Genomic DNA, 24,441 nt, shown 5'->3' on the forward strand with positions numbered 1-24,441 from the left:
AACATATGCTCCTACTGGCATTCTGAGGCCATGTGAGATAGGTTCCTACAGCACAAAGGAAGGGAACAATGTGAGCTCTGGGAAGAGGAGGTGATGCTGAATGAATGCAAAGTGTGAAGTAGCAGGATGTGTGTTTGTGTGTGTGTGTGTGTGTGTGTGAGAGAGAAAAGCTTCCTTTCATGATCTCCAGTTCCTCAGGATCTGCTTCCCTGCTCCCTTTTTAGCCTGGCAGGCTACTCACTCCTGTAGGAGAGGAGTCTTCTAAACCTGTCGTACACTGGTAAGTGTAGTATGGCTACTCTGCCTTTGGGTTTGGCTTGAGCAGTGGTTCTCAAGCTTTCAAATTGGTGACCCCTTTCATATAACAAGCCTCTGAGTGCATTCCACCCCCTTATAAATTAAGCACTTGTTTATATATTTACCACCATTATAAATGTTGTAGGCTAAGTAGGGTTTTGGGTGAAGGTTCACAGCTAGCTATCCCCCCATGTAGTAACCATGCGACCCCCTGAGGGTCCTAGGCTAACCCCCAGTTTGAGAACTCCTGGGCTAGAGGCACGTATTGTTAGGCCTTGGGCTTTGCTACATAGACACTTAGTTCACAGCAAACTAGGGTGTAAATCTACCCTTCTCTATCCAGGTGGGTCCTGAAAATTCCATAGTGCACTTTGACTTACTATGCTTTGAAACAGCATTAGATTAGAGCACACTAGGGAACTTTTAGAGCACAACAGCAGGGCCCACACTTGGTTGGTGACAGGCTAGAATGGGGCAGATTTATAGCCCACTTTGCTGAGAAGTAAGTGTTTGATAAATAATCCCTGAATCTTGTCACACGTGCCCACCCACAACTGTGAAGGTCATGGGACGTACATCCTTCAGATTGGGTCTGTCTTGAGCACAACATGCTTTGCACCCATTGCATACTCCATGCCCATTCATCTCCCTGATCACTCATCATCTGTGGAGGCTCTGGTGCATAAAGGAATGGAACATCCATTTTCTCCCTTATACAGCCCATGTTCCTAGCTGTGCTGGGCAGTAGAATCCAATTTGGGGTTTTTGCACCATTTTCAGTGAATTCAGGGACCTCCATCCAGCTCAGGGGTGGGCAAAAGGGACTCCACAGGCCGGATCCGGCACCATGGAGGTGCTGCCACTCCCTCGCCCTCCAGGCCATTTAAGGCCTAGGAGCAGAGGGAGCACACAAAGTTTCCTCCACCCTGCCAGGAGTGCCAGGCGCTCTTGACAGGGCTGGAGGAGGCTTCGCGTGCTCCCTATCCCCAGGCCAATCAGGGTGTGGGGGCAGGGGAGCATGTGAAATTTCCTCTGCTCTGTCCCCGCCCTGTGAAGAGCACGTGACTCTTAGGAGGGCTGCGTGCTCCTGGCAGGGCGGGAGAAGACTTTGCATGATCCCCAGGCCCTGATTGGACTGGGGAAGCATGGACACCTAGGGAGAAGGGGGAGCAAGCGGGCAAAGGTCATGGTCTGAGGGTGGGGAACACAGAAGTATCCCGACCCCACCATTCTGCTTGAGGCCTCGCCCCTTCTGGTGCAGCCCAGAAATTTTTGAAGTGGCCCCTGGCAAAAAATTATTGCCCACCTCTGGTCCAGCTGATGCTTTTGGAGCACAAGGAAATATCATTTCTTAACTGCAGCTCAGAAAAACCTCTTGGGTTTGTCTGGGGCTTCTGAGTTCCTAGCATTCCACATCCTTGCAAGAGCATTGTTTGCTTTATACCAAGTGCTTTCAAGGTCGTAATTCGCTGTAGGAGCTTAGCTGGCATCTGAGAGCACTAGGAGAGGGGTGTTTCAATGACAGGGAGAATCCAAGGTGACTTTGTGCCTCCTTTTTATTTCAAGGACCACTATTTATATTGCTAGGGCTATACTGTGTCTTTAAGCCACTATATACATTAAAGAAAGTGGCTGGGCTCAGGGAGCAGCAGCTTCTAGAGAAGTGATCCCCAACCTTTTGGGGCTGCCGGGCGCCCAGGGGTGGCACCGCCCATGTGCCGCGTGCCCGGGGCGGGGGCTGTGCATGCGCCAGATACCAGGGTGCAAGAATGGCTCGGGCTGGCCCTGGACACTAGGCGGGCGCACATAAATGCCCTAGTGGGTGCCATGGCGCCCGCGGGCAAGACGTTGGGGACCACTGTTCCAGAGGAATTTCGGTGGAGGTAGACACAATGGCTCCTGAGTGCTGTGACAGTGTGCACCATGGCAGCATCTCCTATGCCCATTAACAAGGTGCACTCTGTTGTATATTGGGTTGTAGATATAGATCTTGTTGTTATGGTAACTGAGTAGGTGACTGGGGTCAGCCCAGCTAGTCTGGGCTTGTTCTAGTGAGTTCTGTGCTATGCAATAAAATGGACACTTGCACCTACTCCAGCTCTCTGCCTTTCCACTGATTTCTTCCTATGCTGTGAAACTCCCCACGACATAACAAGTGGCGACGAGGATGGGATACCTGTGCTGCCTCCAGCAACAAAAGAAGTAGAAGTCAATGTAAGAAAACAAACTCTTTTTGGCTGTTCTGGAAGGTGGGGGTAAGAACTGACTGCTACACTGTGCAAACTGAAACTAAGATCAAGGAGCCCAGAGACTGGAAAAGTAAAAAAAAGGGGGGAGTGCAGCAGCCATGGCTACACTTACAGGGCCACTGGGACCTTTTGAGGAAACTGTAGAGCAATGGCACGTATATACTGAGCGTTTTGAACTTTTTGTTATTGCAAATGACATTAAAGAAGAGAAGAAGGTGCCAATATTTTTAAGTGTTGTAGGGGCTAAGACCTATTCTTTGCTATGCAGTTTGCTGCTCCCTGTTAAGCCAGAGACCAAATCTTACAGTGACGTTGTGGAAATCCTGGGGTCACATTATGCTCCAAAACCACTGGTAATTGCAGAAAGGTACAGGTTCCATAGCAGAGACCAAAAAGAAAGTTAAACAATTGTACAATTTGTAGCCAATTTGAAAAAGCTTTCTGAACACTGTGAATTTAAGGAGATGTTAAATGATGCCATACGTGACAGGTTAGTGTGTGGCCTGCACAGTGAAGCTATACGGAGGCGTCTGTTAACAGAAGCTCAGCTCACCCATTGATATTGCGGTCTCCATGGAACTGGCCACACAGGAGGCACAATACCTTAGTGCACCCCCTGGGGTGCATAAAATGTCCCAAGAACCTACTCACAAAACAGTGGGGAGCCAGGAATGTTACCGCTGTGGTAAGATAGGTCACCATGCATCAGAATGCTGGTGTAAGAACCTAGTGTGTCGACAGTGTGGAAAAAAAGGACACATTGAGCGTGCCTGCAAACAAAAGAAAAAGAGGCCTGTGGCCTGGCGGAACAAAAAGGAAAATCTGCATACCATCGAGCAGATGCCTGATGATCAAAGTGACACCTTGTCTGAAGAAGAAGCACCATGCTGTGTTTTGTCTTTGAAAGGGGGCTCCCATGAATACTGGGTAACCCCACTGTTGGATGGCAAACCGGTACGCATGGAAGTGGACACTGGTGCAGCAGTTTCATTGGTCTCAGACTCGGTGTATAAGGAAAAGTTGAAGCATCTTCCACTTAAGGCAACAAAGATCATTCTGAAGACATATACAGGAGAAGCAGTACCCTTATTGGGCACTACTGATGTTAAGGTGGAACTAAATGGATGGACTGCAGAATTACCACTGTTTGTGGTGAAAGGCCATTACCCAGCCTTAATAGGGAGATCATGGCTTAGGAAGATCCCACTGGACTGGGCAAAAGTGCACCGGATGACTAAAGAAGAAACAGGTCTGACTGATATATTAAAGAGACATGCTGCTGTTTTTGGAGAGGATCTGGGAAGTATGAGGGGAATCACCGTGAAACTGAACATTAAACCTGGTAGCCAACCAAAATATCTGAAGGCCAGAACTGTGCCATATGTTATCAGACCAAAAGTTGAAGCAGATCTGGAGCGCCTAGTCAAAAATGGAGTCCTAATACCGGTTACCCATAGTCCATGGGCAACTCCAATAGTTCCAATATTGAAGAAAGATGGTTCTATTCGGATTTGTGGGGATTTTAAGGTCACTGTTAACCCTGTTTTATGTGCAGAACAATACCCCCTTCCTCGCATTGATGACATCTTTGCGGGCCTGGCTGGGGGACAAAGGTTCAGCAAGATTGATCTGAGTCAAGCATATTTACAGATGCAAGTTGATGAGGAATCCCAAGAGCTGTTGACTATTGTGACTCATAAAGGGCTTTATCGTTACTGTCGCTTACCCTTCGGAATAACTTCTGCCCCAGCCTTGTTCCAGAGAGCTATGGACCAGATCTTGTGTGGCTTGCCAGGAGTTCAGTGCTATCTTGACGACATCCTGGTCACAGGTGGGAATGAGGAGGATCACCTTAAGAACTTAGAGGCTACCCTACAAAGACTGGAAGAGTATGGCCTACGAGTCCGTAAAGATAAGTGTGCATTCTTTCAGCCCTCTGTTGAATATTTGGGACACATCATTGATGCTACTGGTCTTCATAAGTCCCCTTCAAAAGTTAAGGCTATTGTGGAAGCTCCACCCCCTCAAAATGTTAGTCAACTTCGCTCATTTCTAGGACTATTGAACTATTATGGAAGGTTTATTTCACAGCTAGCCACACTATTAAAACCACTTCACGAGCTCCTTGGCCAGAACAAGGTCTGGAAGTGGACTGACGCCTGTGATGTTGCATTTAACAAGGCTAAATGTGCATTGCTAAATGCAGAGGTCCTGACGCATTTTGATCCATCCTTACCTTTACAGTTGGCTTGTGATGCCTCCCCATATGGAGTGGGAGCGGTCTTGTCACATGTTATGCCCTCAGGAGAGGAGAAACCAATTGCTTTTGCTTCACGCACCTTAAGCACAGCTGAAACTAACTATGCGCAAATTGAACGTGAAGCATTGGGAATTGTTTTTGGAATTCGGAAATTTCACCAGTACCTGTTCGGACGGAAGTTTACACTTTTCACTGACCATCGACCTCTGACGGCAATTTTTGGTCCACACTCAGGTATTCCACCAATGGCTGCTAGTCGTATGCTACGATGGGCATTGTGGCTTTCAGGACACACATATGAGATCAGATATCGGAAAGCCACTCTACATGGCAATGCAGATGGTCTCTCTAGGCTGCCTTTGCCAGTCAAACATCAAGATAGTGGCCAGAAGGAAATCTTTTACTTTGACCAAGTAGAGAACAGGCCCATCACTGCTGCACAAGTTAAGAGAGCAACTCATGTTGACCCAGTACTCTCCCAAGTAATGGAACTAGTGATGCGTGGAACATCTCTACGGAACTCTCAGGTCTCATCTGACCTTGTCCCTTACATGTCCAGGAGAACAGAGTTATCAACCCATTCGGGGTGCTTGTTGTGGGGAATACGTGTCATTATTCCAAAAATACTGAGACAACAGATGTTAGAGCAACTGCATTCAGGTCACTGTGGAATGGTGCGCATGAAAGAAATTGCACGAAGCTATTTTTGGTGGCCTGGTTTGGACAGTGACATTGAAGAGAAGGCAAGAGCTTGTATTTCTTGCCAGGGTGTGAGGAATGCACCTCAATTGGCACCTCTGCACCCATGGGACTGGCCTGAAAAACCATGGCAACCTATTCATGTTGATTTTGCTGGCCCATTTGAAGGTAGCATGTTTTTGGTGGTGGTAGATGCTCATTCCAAATGGCCAGAAGTCTTTATAATGCCTTCCACTACTGCTGAGAGTACTATCCAAAAATTACGGGGAATCTTCTGTCATTTGGGTATTCCTGAACAACTTGTGAGTGACAACGGTCCACAGTTTGTGTCTCAGGAGTTTGGAAATTTTATGAAAGCAAACGGGATCCATCACATCACTTCAGCACCGTATCACCCGGCCACAAATGGATTGGCTGAAAGGTTTGTCCAGACAATGAAACAAGCTTTGAAATCGGTTAGAGGACATTCACTCATACAAAAGAGTCTGGACACCTTCTTACTATCCTACAGAAACACTCCTCACGCTACAACCAAAGTGTCCCCGGCTTTTCTAATGATGGGACGTCAGCTACGCACGTGCTTTGATTTGCTGAAACCTTCAGAACCACGACAAATTGTGCAACGTCAGCAGGAAGGTCAAGTCATCAGGCGTGCATCCAGAGCAAAAGACCGAACCTTTAGTCCTGGACAGACAGTTTTGGCTCGGAACTATGTTCCTGGAGCTAAATGGGTCCCTGCCACTATTATTGCTCAAACAGGACCTGTTTCCTATACTGTCCGGACTGCGAAAGATCTCATCTGGCGGCGGCATGTAGATCAGCGATTGACAGGTTATTCCTGCCCCCAAGGCACATCTCCAGTTGAGTTGCCTGTCCTTCCCACTGCTGGTGAGCTACCATGTCAAGAATCACCTGCTCCTGACTCTCCTCCTCCATCACCACCAGCGGCGAACAATAACCTCCTCCCTGAGCAGGCTGATCCAACAGCCTCACCTGTTCCCACTTCAAGTTCCCAGCCCAGTGTCAGGCCTGCACCCATAACATCTTCGGGTGCGAGAACGCCGGATGTCCGCCGTAATCCACCTAGAGAAAGGAGGCCTCCTCAACGGCTGGACCTTTAGTTGAGATTGACTCACAGATGGGGCAAAATAATCCCCAGGGTTAGCTGGGAACTTGAGGCGTTCTACCCTCATTTCATAGTTAGTTTTTGTTTTCTTAAAGGGACATTTTTATTAAGGGGGGAGGAATATGTTGTATATTGGGTTGTAGATATAGATCTTGTTGTTATGGTAACTGAGTAGGTCACTGGGGTCAGCCCAGCTAGTCTGGGCTTGTTCTAGTGAGTTCTGTGCTATGCAATAAAATGGACACTTGCACCTACTCCAGCTCTCTGCCTTTCCACTGATTTCTTCCTATGCTGTGAAACTCCCCACGACATAACACACTCCAGGTGTGTGTGTGTGACAGTATTGCTAGAACCCTGGGAAAGAGGAGGGGGGTGCTTTGCGCTCCTGGATGGGGTGGAGCCTCGGGCAGAAGAGCCAGGGCTGGGGGTGATTCAAAGGGGTCTGGGTAGTGAGTAGCAGCAGTGGCTAGGAAGCCGAGGTCATTTTGAATCACTGGACCCCAAGCCAACTGCCCCCTTTGATCTCCCCCCAGCCTGAGTATGCTGTGTACTTTTTCTGTCATGAGTCCATTATGTTTCAATTAGTGAGAGGGCAAGATACTGATACTTCCACTACAGCTTCCACACAGGTCCTATTTCTGCATATCTTTGTAACCCAGGGTTTTTTTATTGTTTGTATATGTTTTTAAGGGGGGAGGGGGAAATTTACACATGGCAGATCTTTGATTCTTTTATTCAAAACCTAACTGCGGCAATACCCATTGGACTTAACTAAAATGTTTTCAAAGGAGCACTAAAGTAGGTTAATAATTAAATGAAAATTGCTGTCTGTTTGAAGTCATATCCTCGTAAAAAAGAAGAAAATATGGACTTTGTGAATTGCCTACCAACAAGAGACTAGGGGCATTTAACACACCAGAAATTTGATCATCTTTTGTTGTTGATTTTCTCCTCCTTAGGCATCGTCAAGTTGTTTTTTAAAGCGGGGTAGCAAATGGTTTTCCCATCCCATGAAAATTTTCAAGATTTCAAAACCTTTTTCTGTACTGAATTAGGATTAAAAAGTTGAAATCTTAAAAAATATTGTGAACTGGAAAAATTAAAAAAAAACTGTTTTGGGTTTGGTTAAAATTGAAACATCTCAATTTTCTTTTTAAACTTTTAAAAATATAAATTAAGTTAAATTTCAAAATGAAAAGTCATTTAGAACAAAAAATCCTAAAACCTCTTGTTTGGAAAATGTTCAGTTGCACCAGTTTGATCATTTCAAAAGTGGATTCTTCCCCCCCTCCATTTCCGCCAACTTTTTATGAGTCAAGAACTTTGATGCTTCTCCGCACCCTGTGCTGTGAATCACCTTATTGTCTGCTGTCTCCAGTGTGAGGGAGCCTTGCCTGTGTCAGCTAAGTGTTAGCCCCCCACAACACAACCAGCCTACCCGTCCAAAACTCTTCTCTGGGCTATGCCAGCCCTGCCTTTGTCCTGTGTCCCAGTTTTAGCTTAGCCCACAATTCCTGATTCACACATAGCACTCAAGTTCAAGTATAGCACAGGTCGTCCTCGCTGTACGTCCAAGATAAGTCCAAGTTTTTTGTAACATATATTGAAACAACTTAAAGCGGGGAATTTTTTCCCTGCAGCTGACTTCCATTTGCGCGTGCGCGTGCGCACACACACATACACACACACACATTTGGCATGATTTAAGAGCAGGGAATGACTTTAGTGCAGAACAGATGTATACCAGGATGACTTACAGAGGGGATGTCCTGTAGCAGAAAAGGAAATGTATTTTTAAAATAAAAGAGATTCAACTAGAAATAAGTATAAGTGATAGAAACAAATGGTCACATATAAAAAAAAAATCAAAACATGCTTGCTGGAGCCTAAACTTCCTCACATGGAAGCCTTCTGTCTAAAGAAGTTTTATCATACCCAGAGTTCTTTGCAGCATTTTCAGACATGCCTGGCTGAGATCCCTTTTCCATGAAGCAAAATACAATACTGTTTCACTTCCTCAGGAAGAGCTCGGTGTTCAGCCGTACCTGTGATAGAATTTCAAAAGTTCATTGACTTTTCTTGTGAAATTACATCTGCTGTTTTTGTTTTTTCTTGCAGCCCCACAGTCTGTTGATTAGCATTTTGTTCAGCCTGTAAGTGAACTGATACTTATTTTGCATATGTCCTGGGCAAGAGAGGAGAGTCTTTTTCCTAGTGTCTGACAGAAGTATGTGTCTTACCTTTTGCTGACCTGTGAGTTAAGGCAGATCTAGAGAACATTATTTTTAATACACATATTCCCACACATATACATATGACTCCGTACATATTATCTCCACATAAATAACACAATGATAGTGATCATTAGAGACTCTATATGATCTTCTTTGATGAACTACTCTTTAGATCCCAGACACAGGTGCTCTCTGTAATCCCTGTGCTCTCTGCAGAGGTCCCTGGATTATTTTGACCCTTTCCCACAATGTTTCAATTTTGATGAGTCTTCATTTTTCAATGAAAAAAGTTTGAGAATTTCCCAAACAGTTTTAGCTGCTTTGCTTCCTATATGATGTTCATCATGGTGTGATTTCAGAGCTAGTACAGAACTCCAGCCTCACTAGATCATGGCAACCACTTGAGGAGGGAGAGGAGGAAGTGGAGGGGTCAAGTAAGTGGCACTTTTTTGGCTCAATAAAGCGATGCAAATATTTAAAGACGTTAAATAATCCAACGGGACAGTACAAAACTGTACTCTACTTCACATAGTTATGTAGTACTAGTTGTGTGTAATGCTAACTTGTGTAGGAACTTGAGAAAACACAGTCATGTTGTAGCACTAAAGAAAGAAGCTAAACAAAATTATGTTTCACTAATGCAGTGTGTTTCTCAAGGTGGGCCACTGGCCTGCTTTGAGAAAGCTGCTAACAAGTGGCTCCAGTTTGTTTACTTACCAGCTCTACAGCCTCTGGCTGCGGTTCACTGTTTGCAGGTAAGGGAAGCCGCAGGAATGACATGACCTGGGCCGCTGCTCCCACGGCTCCCTTTGTTTGCAGACAGTAAACTGGAGCCAATGGGAGCCATATGATTCTATGAGGCTCTGTGGCTGTGGAGCCCGTAAGTAAACAAATTAGAGCCACTCGATATTGAACCCGGCCATGGCTGCTGCTGGCTCCACCTGGCATAAGGTAGTAATGTATTTGCATTCGTTTCCATTCTAACTTGTAGCATCATTTGCTACATTGTCCCCCATTTGTCACTACAATGAATGGTTTTTCTCTCACATATTAATGCATTTTGTTCAAAGTGGTGGTGATGTCAGTTTGTTGAGAATTCAAGCAAAAGGTGCAATTTATCCCTCTCTGCATATCTTGATGCCAGCTACCATGGCAGCATTCATATCCATGTCATATAGCAGCTCCTACTGAGCAAATAGTGTTCATTGTACATTCATCATTGTGTCTTTACATGACAGATCCCCATCTGCAGTCTCTACAAAATGAGCTGAGGCACCATTACGTGGTTGCAGTTGGAATATTAATTGTTGCTGTTGGATTTTTACAAAGCCATTATATAATAAGAGAAGTGCAGGTAGTCTGACTTCATCCAAATCTAATGACCAATTATTGGTCAATTGAGCCATACAATCCAATTATTATAAAGAGTTCTTTTTGTATACAGGCAAAAAATAGGAACCTGCTAAAGAGCAAGGCTAAGTCTAAGATGAATAGAAGAACTTGACAGGGAATTTATTTGAAATATTTTCTTGTTTAAAAAAAAGTCCCCAAAGACAAAGGGATCATAGACTGTTGAAAAATGGCAATGATACGGCGCTTCAGCTACATCTGAGCAGTACAGAGCCCTTCCTGTAGTGCTACACTCTTTTTTCCCACTGGCCAGAATTATGTAATGGGCCCGAGCAGAATGGAAAGTTGCCCTCAATAGGCTTCGTAGAGAGCATCCGGCACTATGGATAAAACAGTATTAGAGATCTAATCCAATGTCTGACACAGTGCGTTCTAGTACAGTGGTAGATTAGAGTTGGTAGGCCAGGCCGTGGCCTGGAAAAAGTGAGCTTTGAGGAAAAAGGTGGTCATTTGGCACACGAGGTCAAGGTGGCTGTGAAGAAACAGAATTCTATTTATGATAGTATTTTCTTCTGGTCAGTATTCTACTGCCATTCCATCCACTGCTATGGTCAATGTGGAAGGGGGAAGCAGGGAATGTTGTTAAATGTTTTTATCCACACACTCATCTTGGATACTTTGGGGTTTCACCCAGGACAGTAGGGGATCATGTCACCACCTTCCCTGTAACCCTGGAGGCTTCTGTGCTGTTCAGCTCTGATTCAGAGCACTGACTCCAGCAGCCTGTTCACTGCAGTAGTTTTACCCTGGCTTCTACCAGCCTGGTTGCACCTTTCTTCCAGGGTGACACCAACAGTTCTTTCAGTTCTGGGTTTCCCCAAAACCATCTCCTCTGCAGTGTCCAGTCCTTTCACTGTAGTACTAACAACCCCATCTCAAATTGGCAGCTCCTTTAAAGAGACAGTGCACACCATTAGCTTACTACAAAATACAGGACTATGTAGCACTTTAAAGACTAACAAGATGGTTTATTAGATGACGAGCTTTCGTGGGCCAGACCCACTTCCTCAGATCAAATAGTGGAAGAAAATTGTCACAGCCATATATACCAAAGGATACAATTTAAAAAAAATGAACACATATGAAAAGGACAAATCACATTTCAGAACATAAGGGGGATGCGGGGGGGGGGGGGGGGGGAAGGAAGGTGAATGCCAGTGAGTTAATGATATTAGAGGTGGGGAAGGGTAGATGTCTGTGAGCTAATAGTATTAGAGGTGATAATTGGGGAAGCTATCTTTGTAATGATAGCTTCCCCAATTATCACCTCTAATACTATTAACTCACAGACATCTACCCTTCCCCACCTCTAATATCATTAACTCACTGGCATTCACCTTCCTTCCCCCCATCCCCCGCATCACCCTTCTGTTCTGAAATGTGATTTGTCCTTTTCATATGTGTTCATTTTTTTTTAATTGTATCCTTTGGTATATATGGCTGTGACTATTTTCTTCCACTATTTGATCTGAGGAAGTGGGTCTGGCCCACGAAAGCTCATCATCTAATAAACCATCTTGTTAGTCTTTAAAGTGCTACATAGTCCTGTATTTTGTTTCAGCTACACCAGACTAACATGGCTACATTTCTATCATTAGCCTACTAGTTTGTCTGAGGATTGTATTCTTTAGTTTGAAAAGCTGCACTGAGATGGGATGGATGTTTAGTTAAAGTTTATTAACAAAGAGCAGCCATTTAAATGATACCAAACAGATAGAATTGAAATAGAAATCGTTACAAGTAACAATATGCTTCTAAGACTAAAACCTAACTTCACACACTAGGGCTGTGTCTACACTGGGCCACTTATTCCGAAAAAGCAGCCGCTTTTCCAGAATAACTTGCCAGCTGTCTACACTGGCTGCTTGCTTTTCCGGAAAAGCAATGATGATCTACTGTAAAATTGTCAGTGTTTTTCCGGAAAAACTATGCTGCTCCCGTTCGGGCAAAAGTCCTTTTCCGGAAAAACTGTTCCGGAAAAGGGCCAGTGTAGACAGCACAGTAGTCTTTTCCGCAAAAAAGCCCTGATCGCGAAAATGACGATCGGGGCTTTTTTCCAGAAAAGCGCGTCTACATTAGCCACGGACGCTTTTCCGGAAAAAGTGCTTTTCCGGAAAAGCGTCCTGCCAATGTAGACGCGCTTTTCCCGGAAATACTTATAACGGAAAACTGTTCCATTTTAAGCATTTCTGGAAAAGGGTGCCAGTGCAGACGTAGCCTAGGGGTTTTTTTGTTCAGAATAGTTTTCTCACCATAGTCATTCTTCCATCAGGATTGGCTAGGGCTGGCCCAAGATCCAATACAGAGCCCAAAGTACTTAGTTTCTTTGGCTGTGTCTAGACTACAGGCTTCTTTCAGAAGAAGCTTTTCCAGAAGAGATCTTCCAGTAAAATTTCTTCCGAAAAAGAGCATCTACACAGCAAAAGTGCATCAAAAAAGCAATCTGCTTTTTCTAAAGATAGCATCCACACTGAATGGACGCTATCTCGCATTTAAGCTGTGATTACTATGGACGGAGTGGTCACTACCATACCTGTGCTTTTTTCCTCTTTCCTCTTCTTTTGAAAGAACTCCCTCTTCCCCATCCACACACACCGTTTTCCAAAAGAGCTCTTTCAGAAAAAGGCTTCTTCCTTGTAGAAAGAGGTTTACCAATGTTGGAAAAACCCTTCTGTTCTTTCAATTTTTTTTTCAAAAGAATGTGATTGCAGTGTGGATGTATCTGGAGTTTTTTCAGAAAATGGCTGTTTTTCCAAAAAAACTCTGCAGTGTAGACATACCCTTTGACTCCTCGGGTGAAGGTCTCCAAAATGGCTTCCTGTCTCAGCATATATCCTCAAAGTGTTCATTTCTTTTCAAACTCAGGAAGCCCTCCTAAGGGCTCAGACTGCTGTATCCACCGATGCCATGCTAGTTTTTACAGTCTCCTCCCTCATCATGATAGTAAATTGGCGATCTCTCCCATTCACTAGCTGGATAGCTAGGTTTATCTTTTATGTACATATGTTTCCATTTTCCCTCCTTGTTCAATTTATATTCAAGCAAGTGTTTTGGAGGATAGGGTTATAATTCAAAATGATCTAGACAAACTGGAGAAATGGTCTGAGGTAAATAGGATGAAGTTCAATAAAGACAACAGAAAGTACTCCACTTAGGGAGCAAACAATCAGATTCACACATGGGCTGTGTCTAGACTGGCCAGTTTTTCCAGAAAATCAGCCGGTTTTCTGGAAAAACTTGCCAGCTGTCTACACTGGTTGCTTGAATTTCTGCAAAAGCACTCACTTCCTACTGTAAGAAATCAGTGCTTTTTGCAGAAATACTATGCTGCTCCCGTTCGGGCAAAAGTCCCTTTTGCGCAAAACTTTTGTGCAAAAGGGCCAGTGTAGACAGCTGAGATTTGTTTTGTGCAAAAAAGTCCTGATCGCGAAAATGGTGATCGGGGCTTTTTTGCGCAAAAGTGCGTCTAGATTGGCCATGGACACTTTTCCGCAAAAAGTGCTTTTGCGGAAAAGCATCTGTGCCAATCTAGATGTTCTTTTCTGAAAATGCTTTTAATGGAAAACTTTTCCATTAGAAGCATTTCCGGAAAATCATGCCAGTCTAGACGTAGCCATTCAGAATAGGAAATGACTGTGTAGGAAGGAGTACTGTGGAAAGGGATCCAGAAGTCATAGTAGACCACAAGCTAAATAGGAGTGAACAGTGTGACACTGTTGCAAAAAAAGCAAACTTCATCAACAGGAGTGTTGAAAGCAAGACACAAGGAGTGGTTGGAGTATTGTGTCCATTTCAGGGCATCACATTTCAGGAGAGAGGAGGAGACATTAGAGAAGGTCCAGAGAAGGACAACACAAATGATTAAAGGTCTAGAAAACATGGCCTGTGAGGGAAGATTAAAAGAACTGGGTTTGTTCAGTTTTGAAAAGAGAAGACTGAGAGGGGACATGATAGCAACTTTCAAGTGCCTAAAAGAGTGTTTCAAGGAGGAGGAAGAAAATTATTTTCCTTAACATCCGATGATAGGACAAGAAACAATAGGCTTAAATTGCAGCATGGGAGATTTAGGTTGGACATGGGAAAAACTTCGCAACTCTCAAGGGGTATGTCTACACTAGCCCCCTAGTTCAAACTAGGGCAGCTAATGAGGGTAAACGAAATTGCAAATGAAGCATGGGATTTAAATATCCCATGCGTCATTAGCATGTTCCCAGCCGGTCGCCATTTTGGAAATTGACTAGCCCGGAATCACTGCCCGCATCGTGGAATAAGGTTTAACAGCTAATTTGAGTTAAGGAGTTTACTTCTATCTCCTATTTGACTGCTGCATGTAGATGCGGGCCATTATTCTGGGCTAGTCAATTTCCAAAATGGTGACCGGCCGGGAACATGCTAATGAAGCACAGGATATTTAAATCCTGTGCTTCATTAGCAATTTCAGTTGCCCTCATTAGCCTCCCTACTTCGAACTAGGGGGTTAGTGTAGACATACCCAAGGTGGTTAAGCACTGGAATAAGTTGCCGAGGGAACTTGTGGAATCTCCATCATTGGAGATATTTAAGAGCAGGTTAGATAGACATCCATCAGGGATGATCTAGATGGTGTTTGGTCTTGCTATGAGTACAGGGGACTGGACTTCATGACCTCTTAAGGTCCCTGGTACTATTTTTCTATGATTCTGAGTAGGGAACTCTGCAGCTACCCCTCAAGCAGGCTCGATGGGGAGGTCCCCCAGCTGTAATTACAGGGGAGGAAGGCCCCCAGCTTCATCTGTTCCCAGACAAATTACTAGCCACTTTGCTTGAATGCTGCTTGCCAAGTTGCCCCAGGCTTCACAATCCTGTCAGCAGGCAGAACTGGTACCTGGGATGTGGCACAGGGACGAGCTGTCCTGGCAAGACTTCAGATGATGCTGGGTCTGGAGAGTCTGGCTCCAACTGCTAGGACAGCAATCTCCCAGCTCCTCTTCCCTTCCCTTCCCTTCCCTTCCCTTCCCTTCCCTTCCCTTCCCAGTAGCTGCAAGTGGCATGAGCCAGCAGGTCAGAGCTTGGCAGAACAGACAGGGTAGAATGCTTTCCTGCCATCCCTGGGCCCCAGGTCTCCTCTGGGACTGGTAGACCCAGAACAGCTCCTGATCCGAAAGCCCCTTCATAATTCAACTCCCATTCCCAGCTCCAGGGACACTGGAGTAAGCAGGGCTCAGCGTCCAGCCTTGTTGGGGAGAGGGGGAGATGGAGGGTGACTGAACCTTTGGACAGGGACCTCTGTTCACCCAGCTCTGGGGAGAGACACTGTTGTTTAGCGTGCATCGCTCCCAGCACCCCACTGCCCTATGCTGGCTCCTACCTTGTTGATCTCCTGGGGGGAGGGGTGATGAAGCAAAATCCTTGGCCGGCCAGTAGGTGGGCTGAGAGGAGTTAGATGGTGGAGATTTATTCTGCTTCACTTTATTAACTTTATTTAATTTCCCACCTGCACTGCTGATTCATTGGCACTCCTAGAACACTAGTGCTTCTAGGCATGTGCCTAATTGGAAATCCACTGGTTCTAATATAACTAGTTTACCCGACATAGTCAATGAATCGGGGATTTAAATAATCTCCGCTTCATTAAAATAAAAATCGCCGCTGCGCTGTGCCAACAATCAGCTGATCTGGCACAGCGTGGCAGTCTAGATGCAGATCGGTTGACAAGGGAAGCCTTTGTCGACTGCTCCTGTAAACCTCGTTTCATGAGGCATAAGGGAGTGGAGGTTCTCTGTAGGTTGTGTGTGTGTTAATCCAAGCTGTGCAGCCAGCTGCAAACTCTCTCTGCCACTGGAGCAGGCTCCACCAAATACCAGCAGTTCTGGTTCACTGGGCTGAATACTCTGCCTCTCTTTGGACCCAGAGTTAGTCTATATCTCTGAGGTCTGTCCCAGGCAACACTTTCCCAAAGAGCCCATTTACTTATAGCCTCCTTCTGTGTGTTGGCTTTTGTGTAGTCCTCCTCAGCCACAGCTGAAGCCAGAGTCTCTCCCCTCTAGGGCAATCAGCAGCCTGATAGATCCAAGGATGGCAGACTTTCAGTCCCAGGCTGTAGCCGCAACACAACAGCTCCTGGGCTGGATATAGGGCTCTTCCACAGCAGTCTGGCTCCCCTCCCCCAAAATGGAGAGCACCAGACTGCTGAGACCCTCTTTCAACATGCCTAGAGAAACCCTCTCTTCCTGGTTTCCTCAAGAGCTCATGGGAGTTGTAGACTCTAGGGCGAGATTGCAGCACACAGTATCCTCCCAGAAAAAGTCAGAGGCACCTTTAGTAAGGGGACTACATATATAAATATCTTGCCTGCTTTCTTTGTATGTGAGTTAATGCCAGGAGTTGGGAGACAATGATTTAAACCTAGGCAGGACTACCATGCCCCCAAGGACTACTATGCCTCCAAGGAATTCAGGGGCATGGAAGTGGACTGAACCACAAAGGGATCATGAGTAAATAAGGGGAAATGTGTATTTAGTTGTGATCAGGGTATTTTTCTTTGTTTTGGTTGTTTGGTTAAACTTCTCTGTGTGAATTCATTCATGCCTTCCCCACTCACCATTTAAGCTACAGCCCAAAGAGCTATGGTTCTTGGTGGTTTTGATATGGTACTCTGGGCTGGAGAGCCTCCTCCACTAGCAGGGCTGGAAAAAGAGGAATTCCACATCCAGTTGCCCCAGGACAATGGATTCCTCAGGTGCTTGGACCAGGAGAGGGTGAAGTTGAGGAGGTAACAGGTTCTGTGGCTCTGTCCTCTGCTCAGTATATGGCACTAAGGGGCAACCTGTGCTAGTGAGTGGGCTTCTCGAGTGGCCCTCCATCTCAGTGGGCCACAAGGTTGTCGTAACCAAGACATTCTCCTGGCATAGGGTAGTTTTGCTGACTTCACTTTTGTACCTAAAATTAGCAGGATGTGCCACTTGAATCATAGCAGCACTTTGATTGGATGCAGAGGGAGCACATGGCTCTCACTGTTCTGTGTGCGGTCAGCACATACCTCATTTCACCTGCTCTTGCTTTAAGAGCATATCACTTTTGTAATACTGGTAGGAAAAAAACCCCCCTACATGGATTAAAACAAGCAGAATCTGGCAACCGTGTGCATAGGCAATGTTAAATAAAATGTCTCATGGGCCACACACAGAACCATAATGGGCTGCATGTGGCCTTGGGCCACAAGTTGCCTATCACTGGTTAATGAATACCTTAGTGGAAGTTAATTCTGGAAAGTCCTGGCTCTGGCTTCAAGTGAGGAGGTGCAGGGGAACTCAGCCAGTGGAGTTGCGCTACGTGCCTGAGCTATGCAGGCAGCCAGAAAACAGCACAGAGTGGCAGGCATCAGTTAAGGATGGCTACACCCTGTGTAAATTTGGGGGTTTCCATCTGTGGTTTATGAGGCAGTGGTCACTGCCAACTCTGTGAGTGTCCATATTCCTTCTGATGGAAGGGGTGCTTAGAAAATTCTGTGATTCTCAGGCAGTAGGTTGGCCTTTATCAGGACTTGATTCAGCAGTTAACCTGTCTTAGAAAGCTCTGTTACTTCAAGAGGAGTTTTACCTGCTTTAATGCCCATTTCCCATCTATACAGACATTCTTGTCTGGAAAAACTCTTGAAAATGTATTTATCAGAGCTAGTCAAAAAATTTCAAGTGGAATACTTTTCTATCGGAAAAAAAATCTGATTTGTTGACCTTAAAACATTTTGTTGGAACATATTGATCATGTTGAAAATTTCAAAGGAAATTATCAAACCATTTCAATATGGTTGAAACATTTCATTGTAAATTTATTGCTTTGAATTTTATGTTTCTTATATTTTATCTGATAACATAACATAAAAGCTGAAATGATAAAATCAAAACAGAATATTTTATCCTTATCAAAGGAAAGTTTTTCAAGAGGGTTGAAACAAAATATTTTCAGAATTTTGTTTTGTGAAAAATTCCAAGATTGATATTTTGTCCTAAATCAGGACAAAGCCAAATATCAGAATGTGAGTGTATACCCGTGTCTATTTTAATACTTTTCATACAAGGTATGTCTTGTAAATTATCATTATCATAATTTCCTTGTCATTATTGTCCTGGTACAATATGTGTGGCAACAAAATGATAAAATCCTATTGTATGGTGTTACTAACACATATTTCTCAGAAACAAAGGCAAGCTGATAAGATAGGTGTAAACAACGTCAATGGGCCATTACCTGCTAAATGACCATTCTTTGGCAGGAAAGGGGTGTGGGTGAAAAACCTGTATTTTAGCAGACAAGTAGCATGGCATTCCCATCCACAGAGATTTCCTGTTGTCAGGCCCCAGGTCGAAATGCTTTTCAAAGAGAAGAAAGGACTACAGTGGACAACCCCTTCTCCCTTTGTTCCTCATGTCACTGCACCAGACCAAACAAAGGGCGCAGCCATTCAACTGGGGAAGGAGTCTTGGCTTAAGGAGTTTGGCCAGTAAGATTCACAAGGGTACATGGTAAGAAATGTTGCTCTGAATTCAAACTAGTTAAGTTAGACACTAGTAACGTTTTATCTTTATCTTTCTTATAACCTGTAATGGGATTGACCCACCACCATGGCACTTCCTGCTGGTTCACGCTGGGAATTAGCTCAGTTTATGGAGCATGCTGATTTCTGATCATGTCTCGCCTGTTGTCTGTTCTGCTCTCCACCATGCGTCCGTGGACTCACGTTACTCCCTGGACTGTGGTGTCCTCTTTGGGACGCTACCTGCCATGCCATTCTCTCCCCACTCGGGGGTATCAGTAGCCCTCATTCCTAACACCTGCCTCTGTGGCTGACTGCAACCAAGGTAGTGGCTAGTGCCAGGTACCCCAGAGGGAAGGAACAGAACAGGGAAAGATCAGTATTCCCTCTAAGCTGCGGGGCAGCACAGCTCCAGAGGTGATTAATCAGCTCCACCCAGGCAGTCAGCTCTGTGCATGGAGCCCTGAGCCTGTAACTGGGCGGGGCTGATTAATTACTTGTGAAGCTGTGCTGCCCCCGCAGCTTAGAAGGAACATTGGTAAAGATCCATCCCGTGTCACTCATTCTCAGCTTTTGAAAAACAGAAGCTAGGGACACCATCCCTGCCCATCCTGGCTAATAGCCACCAATGGACATATCCTCCATGAGCTTATCAAGTTCTTTTTTGAACCCTGTTAGCCTTCCTAAAGTCCCCTGGCAAAAAGTTTAACAGGTTGATTGTGTGTTATATGAAGAAATACTTCCTTTTTGTTTGTTTTAAATCTGCTACCTATTAATTTCATTTGGTGGCCCCTACGTCTTGTGTTACGAGAGAGTAAATAACACTTCCTTATTTACTTTCTTCACACTAGCCATGACTTTATAGACCTCGATCTTATCCACCCTTGGTTGTTTCTTTTCCAAGCTGAAAAGTCCCAGTCTCATTAATCTCTCCTTGTACAACAATATGGCTGTGTCTACATTGGCACCCTTTTCCGGAAAAGGGATGCTAATGAGACCAGTTGGAATTGCAAATGCCACAGGGGATTTAAATATCCCCCGCGGCATTTGCATGAACATGGCTGCCGCTTTTTTCCGGCTCGGGGTTTTGCCGGAGAAAAGCGCCAGTCTAGACGGGATCTTGCGGAAAATAAACCCTTTTCCGCAAGATCCCTTATTCCTACTTTCAAGGAATAAGGGATCTTCCGGAAAAGGGTTTATTTTCCGCAAGATCCCATCTAGACTGGCGCTTTTCTTCGGCAAAACCCCGAGCCGGAAAAAAGCGGCAGCCATGCTCATGCAAATGCCGCGGGGGATATTTAAATCCCCCGCAGCATTTGCAATTCCGACTGGTCTCATTAGCATCCCTTTTCCGGAAAAGGGTGCCAATGTAGACACAGCCTATATGTATATTTGTGATGGGGTAACTACATCTACATGCAATATTCAACATGTGGGTATATCATGGATTTATTCAGAGGCAAAATGATATTTTCTGTCTTATTATCTATCTCATTCTTAATGATTCCCAACATTCTGTTAACTTTTTTGCACTGTTAACCACTGCACATTGACTGGATGTTTTCAGAGAGCTATCTACAATGACTCCAAGATCTCTCTTGAGTGGTAACAGCTAATTTAGTCCCCATCATTTCATATGTATAGATGGGATTATGTTTTTCAAGCATATTTCCATTTTTGGTTAATACATGTACTTAATTGTTTTATCTAAACCAGTGTGTCTAAATGGAAGTGTTTGGGAAACCCCATTTGGGTAGCCAGGTTTGTGCATATCATTTCTATTAATGAAATGATGGATTTTATATGTGCTTGTATTCAGGGGCGGATGAGAGTGCTGCAGGGCCCAGGGCAGCGCCGCGGGGCTGGAGGCAGCGAAATTTTGTGGGGCCCCCCCTTTGACATGGTGCATGCGCCATGGCACCGCGGCGCATGCATGAGGCCTCGGGAAGCGCGGGGCCCGGGGGAGCCACCTTGCTTGCCCTGGCCTAAATCCGCCGCTGCTTGTATTGTCCAGAAGAAGATTGGGTAGTTCAAGATGTACAGGGGGGGGGGGATCTGTGAGTGGAAGTGTATTAGAGTCACCTTGTAGTATAAATCAGGCTGGTAAGAACTTAGGTGTGACTGGCAGACTATAATTATGCACAGACCAAGCTGGAAGTGACGTATACTGGAGATTGGTGGTGAGCTGTCCTGCGTGAAGGCGATAGCAGCAACCTAGAGTAAAGGGCATACTAGCTTAGAGGGCAAGGTTACACAGCTGCTCAACAGCCTAGATTGTATCTTGCATATGTTGCAATCAGAATTTCTCAGGGAGTGAAAATTTCAGATTATGACCAACTCTTTTATGTTTATTCTATCAATTGTATTCACAAGTTTTTACTTCCTTCTTCCTCCTCTTGTTGCTAGGGAATATAACTGTTATCTGATGGGTTTCACTGTGGGAAAGAGCCAAGAAATTTGAGGCGCCAGATTAAAAATAGAAAATGTTGATAAAAAGCAGTATAAAATGTATACCATTTCAAATAGGAACTAGTAGGATTTCCTTAGCATAGAAATGTAGGGCTACTCGGGAGGTAAATTCTGGTGCCACACCTGGAGTTTTAACTTAATGTACCCCATTCATTCTAAACACTTTGTGGACAATTTGTTCCTTATGTTCTGATATCTAGTGAAACCATTCCTTAATGATATGGTTCAGAATAACTATGGTTTTAATACTTAATGGGACCAGATACTCAGCAGGTGGAAATTGGTATAGCTCCTTGGTTTCCTTGTTAAAAGTAATAAGGGGAAAAGAAAACAAATAGCAATTATTTAAACAGAACAAGTTAAAAGTGAAATTTCAGCTTAGCCATAAGAGCATAAGACCAGGTTAGATAAACATCTGTCAGGGATGGTCTAGAAGATGGTGCTTGGTCCTGCCATGGGGGCAGGGGACTGGACTCGATGACCTCTCGAGGTCCCTTCCAGTCCTAGTATTCTATGATTCTATATGCACGGCCACACTGGGTTAGACCAATGATTCATCTAACCCAGAATCCTGTCTTTGGACAGTGGCGAATGCCTGATGCTTCAGAGGGAAGGAATAGAACAGGCAATCAGTAAGTGATCCATCTCCTGACATCAGCTCCTGAAGCTAGGGACACCTAGGCTGTGTCTAGACTACATGCCTCCGTCAACGGAGGCATGTAGATTAGACAGATCGGCAGAGGGAAATGAAGCCACGATTTAAATAATCGCGGCTTCGTTTAAATTTAAATGGCTGCCCGGCTCTGCCGATCAGCTGTTTGTCGGCAGATCGGGGCAGTCTGGATGCGCCGCTGTCGACAAGGAAGCCTTTGTCGATCGGCGCAGGTAAACCTGGTTTCACGAGGCATACCTGCGCCCATCGACAAAGGCTTCCTTGTCGACAGCGGCACATCCAGACTGCCCCGATCTGCCGACAAACAGCTGATCGGCAGAGCGGGGCAGCCATTTAAATTTAAATGAAGCCACGATTATTTAAATCGTGGCTTCATTTCCCTCTGCCGATCTGTCTAATCTACATGCCTCCGTCGACGGAGGCATGTAGTCTAGACACACCCCTAGAGAATGGGTTGCATCCCCGACCATCTTGATTAATATCCTCCATGGAGTTATTTAAATCTTTTTTTGAAGCCACTTATGCTTTTGTCCTTCACAACATGCCTGGGCAACAAGTTGCACAGATAGACTGTGCATTGTATGAAGAAGTGCTTTCTTTTGTTTGTTTTATCTTGCTGCCTGTTTATTTCATTGGGTGATCCCTGGTTCTTATGTTATGTGAAGGAGTAAATAATACTTTCTTAGTCACTATCCCCACACACTCATTATTTTATAGATCTTTACCATATCCACCCCTAAGTTGCCTCTTTTCCGAGCTGAAAAGTGTCAGTCTTTTTAATCTCTCCTCATACAAAAAGTGTTCCATATCTGATCATTTTAAATCGTCCTTCTCTGTACCTTTTCCAGTTCTATATATCTTTTTTGAGCTGGTGTGACCAGAAATGCATGCAATATTCAAGTTGTGGGCATGCCATGCATTTATATAGTAACATTATAATATTTTCTGTTTTATTATCTATCCCTTTCCTAATGGTTCCTAACATTCTATTGTCTATTTTGACTACTAGGGCACATTGAGCAGATGCTTTCTGAAAACTATCCACGGTTACTTCAAGACCTCTTTCTTGAGCCATTCAAGCTATTTTAGACCCCATCTTTTTGGGGCTACATCTAGACTGCAAGCCTCTTTCGAAAAAGAGCGTCTAGACTACAACCAGTACTTTCGAAAAAGCAAGCCACTTTTTCGAAAGAGAGCACCCAGGCAGTCTGGATGCTCTCTTTTGAAAAAGCACAGTTTGCATTATATAGCGCCTTTTTTCAAAAGAGCACTTGAATATTTTAAATAGAAAGGCAGGGTAAAATATTTAAATAAATAACTAAATAAATTATTCCTCGTAAAACGAGGTTTTCTGGGTCGAAAAAACTGCTGCGTTCTTTCGATTTACTTTCGAAAGAACGCAGCAGCAGTCTAGATGCAGGGGAAGTTTTTTTCGAAAAAAAGGCCACTTTTTTCGAAAAACCCCCGTAGTCTAGACACACCCTGTTTGTATAGTTTTCCAGTGTGCATTGTTTGCATTTATCAACCTTGAATTTCATCTGCCATTTTGTTGCTCAGAATCCCAGTTTTGTGAGCTCCCCTTATAATTCTGCAGTCTGCGTTGAACTTAACTATCCTGAGTAATTTTGTATCATTTACAAGGTTTACTATCTTACTGTTTACCCTATTTTACAGATAAGTTATGAATGTGTTGAACATCACTGAATCTAGTACAGATCCTTGGAGGACACCACTATTTATTTCTCTCCATTCTGAAACCTGAACATTTATTCATACTTTATGGTTTCTGTTTGGCAACCAGTTACAGATTGATGAGAGGTCCTTTCCTCTTGCCCGATGACTGCCTACTTTTCTTGAGAATCTTTGGTACGGGACTTTGTTGAAGGCTTTCTGAAAGTCCACGTACACAATATCTACTAGACCTCCTTGTCCACATGTTTGTTGAGCCCTTCAGATAATTCTACTGTATTGGGAAAGCATGATTTCCTTTACAAACAGCTGTATTGACTCTTCCCCAAGAGACTGAGTTTCTCCATGTGTAATTCTGTTCTTTACAGTTGTTTCCACCATTTCGCCTGGTACTGAAATAGGTTTATTGGCCTGCAATTACTAGTATTGCCTCTTTAAAAATCAGCATAATATTAGCTATCCTCCAGTCATCTGCTATAGAGATATATTTAAGCAATAAGTGACATCCTCACAGTTAGTAGTTTCAAATATTAGTTCCTTCAGAACTCTTGGGTGCATACCATTTGGGCCTGGTGACTTATTGCTGTCCTATTTATTAATTTGTCCCCAAACTTCCTCTACTGACACTGCAGGGAGCAGTTCCTCAAAAATCATGGCAGACAGGGGATATTCCAGAAGACTGGAAAAGGGCAAATATTGTGCCCATCTATAAAAAGGGGAATAAGAACAACCCAGGAAACTACAGACCGGTCAGTTTAACGTCTGTCCCAGGGAAGATAATGGAGCAGGTAATTAAGGAAATCATATGCAAACACTTGGAAGG

The 24,441-nt window shown here is 44.4% G+C and overlaps 1 protein-coding gene across 1 annotated transcript in view; it reads left to right on the plus strand.

Moving 5' to 3' along the window:
* Positions 1–2,212: 2,212 nt before the first annotated feature.
* Positions 2,213–24,441, plus strand: part of LOC102454878 (exocyst complex component 3-like) — a 70,577-nt gene continuing 48,348 nt past the window's right edge. Inside the window, exon 1 of the mRNA XM_075926507.2 lies at positions 2,213–2,511. The gene's annotated coding sequence lies outside the window, so the exon portion shown is untranslated. The remainder of the gene's footprint in view (positions 2,512–24,441) is intronic.

The sequence above is a fragment of the Pelodiscus sinensis genome, chromosome 5, assembly GCF_052426305.1.
Source record: "Pelodiscus sinensis isolate ZL-2025 chromosome 5, ASM5242630v1, whole genome shotgun sequence".
In the NCBI taxonomy this organism is placed as follows: Eukaryota; Metazoa; Chordata; order Testudines; family Trionychidae; genus Pelodiscus; species Pelodiscus sinensis.